The sequence below is a fragment of the Ambystoma mexicanum genome, unplaced genomic scaffold, assembly GCF_040938575.1.
Source record: "Ambystoma mexicanum isolate Mex_15411 unplaced genomic scaffold, UKY_AmexF1_1 Mex_scaf20, whole genome shotgun sequence".
In the NCBI taxonomy this organism is placed as follows: domain Eukaryota; kingdom Metazoa; phylum Chordata; class Amphibia; order Caudata; family Ambystomatidae; genus Ambystoma; species Ambystoma mexicanum.
In genome coordinates, this window is record NW_027182434.1 from 679,496 (window position 1) to 682,381 (window position 2,886).

The window sequence follows — 2,886 nt, forward strand, 5'->3', positions numbered from 1 at the left end:
CTCCCCGTCGGGGAATTGAACCCCGGTCTCCCGCGTGACAGGCGGGGATACTGACCACTATACTAACGAGGAGACGTGAGGGCATGAAATGAACAGCTGCTGATGTCTGCACAGCATCCAGCGACCACCTAGATGGCCTAGGGGGTCTCATTTTCCCCCGTCAAACGGCTTGCCCGATCTAAGGCTAATTTCTTTCTTTTTATCGGCACCAGGCTTAAAACTCAGTTTAAGGCGATAGTTCCGGGCTATGTTTGACTCCAGAGTTGAATCTGTCATCCCGCATTTCCTCAGCAAATCAAGCTACCCATCTCAAGTCTCATGAGCTGAGGACGGCAAAGTCCCTGTGGGCTTAGGACAGTCAAAGAAACCCCTGGGCTGCATGCTAAGCCCCTTTTCGGCTTCACTTTCCGAATCCTGCCCTAGCTTGCGATTAGTTTTTTTCTCACTTCTTGCCCCCATCTCCCACCTTGCCTCATGGTCTCCCCTCCTCTGCGCACCTGACAGTTTGCCTGCCCTTCCACTGCCTGTCTCCAGACTTTCCAAGGAGAAAAGGCAAAGCACTAAAGCGGGCCGGGCAACGGGTCAAGTTCCGCTTTCGGCGACTAGCAGGGAGGTAGCGTGGCCGAGCGGTCTAAGGTGCTGGATTAAGGCTCCAGTCTCTTCGGAGGCGTGGGTTCAAATCCCACCGCTGCCACTTTTCCTGGCCTTGCATTTTAAAGAAGAACGTAACGTTGACCTCTTCCTTCATTAGTGCCACCTCTGTCGCAATGAGCAAGCGGATGGTATGCCACACCCTGCAGGAAAAAGGTTTCGCTTCTGACGTCTTGCTTTTCTGGACATCCAGTCTCAAGTTTCCCATCTGGAACGGCGCTCCCTGCTGCTTTGTGAAGGCTTGCTGCAAGAGCCTTCGAAACCCAGGAGCTCTTGCGTTGAGCTGTGACGCGTCCTGGGAAGACCTCCCGTTGCAGCGGAATGAGCCCCACTTCCAGGGCGTGCTGGTAGCAAATTTCCCACAGCCCACAGGGAGCAAACGATCCCAGGTGTGATGTATCACCAGGAGAGGCTGAGATGAGAGTAAGGGTTCACGCGTGTGCCCGGACCGAGGTTAATGATGGGATTAGAGCTAGGGTTAGATGCAGGGAAAGAGTGAGAGTTATAATTAGGGATAAAGCTAACAGGTGATCATTACTCGTCATGTAACATGATACAAAGGGTCAGAAGAGGAACTGATTCAGGGTTACAATTTGGACTTCGCAGACAACAGGAGCACTAAATGGTGCTGAGGGGGACTCAATAAAGTGGACCGGCCGCCTAATGTAAGCAATTGTGCACAAATATTGTACGATGACTAGCGTTGCCGGTGCTTTTTTCTTAAAGAGTCAGTTCTTGGCACCCATTCCCTACTTGACTCAGCCTAATCTTCAAGAATATTTGTCAAGAACTAAAAAAAATCCAGAAAAGGTTTAACCTCCCGGTCTCCCGCGTGACAGGCGGGGATACTGACCACTATACTAACGAGGAGACGTGAGGGCATGAAATGAACAGCTGCTGATGTCTGCACAGCATCCAGCGACCACCTAGATGGCCTAGGGGGTCTCATTTTCCCCCGTCAAACGGCTTGCCCGATCTAAGGCTAATTTCTTTCTTTTTATCGGCACCAGGCTTAAAACTCAGTTTAAGGCGATAGTTCCGGGCTATGTTTGACTCCAGAGTTGAATCTGTCATCCCGCATTTCCTCAGCAAATCAAGCTACCCATCTCAAGTCTCATGAGCTGAGGACGGCAAAGTCCCTGTGGGCTTAGGACAGTCAAAGAAACCCCTGGGCTGCATGCTAAGCCCCTTTTCGGCTTCACTTTCCGAATCCTGCCCTAGCTTGCGATTAGTTTTTTCCTCACTTCTTGCCCCCATCTCCCACCTTGCCTCATGGTCTCCCCTCCTCTGCGCACCTGACAGTTTGCCTGCCCTTCCACTGCCTGTCTCCAGACTTTCCAAGGAGAAAAGGCAAAGCACTAAAGCGGGCCGGGCAACGGGTCAAGTTCCGCTTTCAGCGACTAGCAGGGAGGTAGCGTGGCCGAGCGGTCTAAGGCGCTGGATTAAGGCTCCAGTCTCTTCGGAGGCGTGGGTTCAAATCCCACCGCTGCCACTTTTCCTGGCCTTGCATTTTAAAGAAGAACGTAACGTTGACCTCTTCCTTCATTAGTGCCACCTCTGTCGCAATGAGCAAGCGGATGGTATGCCACACCCTGCAGGAAAAAGGTTTCGCTTCTGACGTCTTGCTTTTCTGGACATCCAGTCTCAAGTTTCCCATCTGGAACGGCGCTCCCTGCTGCTTTGTGAAGACTTGCTGCAAGAGCCTTCGAAACCCAGGAGCTCTTGCGTTGAGCTGTGACGCGTCCTGGGAAGACCTCCCGTTGCAGCGGAATGAGCCCCACTTCCAGGGCGTGCTGGTAGCAAATTTCCCACAGCCCACAGGGAGCAAACGATCCCAGGTGTGATGTATCACCAGGAGAGGCTGAGATGAGAGTAAGGGTTCACGCGTGTGCCCGGACCGAGGTTAATGATGGGATTAGAGCTAGGGTTAGATGCAGGGAAAGAGTGAGAGTTATAATTAGGGATAAAGCTAACAGGTGATCATTACTCGTCATGTAACATGATACAAAGGGTCAGAAGAGGAACTGATTCAGGGTTACAATTTGGACTTCGCAGACAACAGGAGCACTAAATGGTGCTGAGGGGGACTCAATAAAGTGGACCGGCCGCCTAATGTAAGCAATTGTGCACAAATATTGTACGATGACTAGCGTTGCCGGTGCTTTTTTCTTAAAGAGTCAGTTCTTGGCACCCATTCCCTACTTGACTCAGCCTAATCTTCAAGAATATTTGTCA

At 51.5% G+C, this 2,886-nt stretch overlaps 1 non-coding gene across 1 annotated transcript; it reads right to left on the minus strand.

Moving 5' to 3' along the window:
- Nucleotides 1–72, minus strand: TRNAD-GUC (transfer RNA aspartic acid (anticodon GUC)). The gene has a single exon. It is a non-coding gene; the product is annotated as a tRNA-Asp (tRNA).
- Nucleotides 73–2,886: the final 2,814 nt, after the last annotated feature.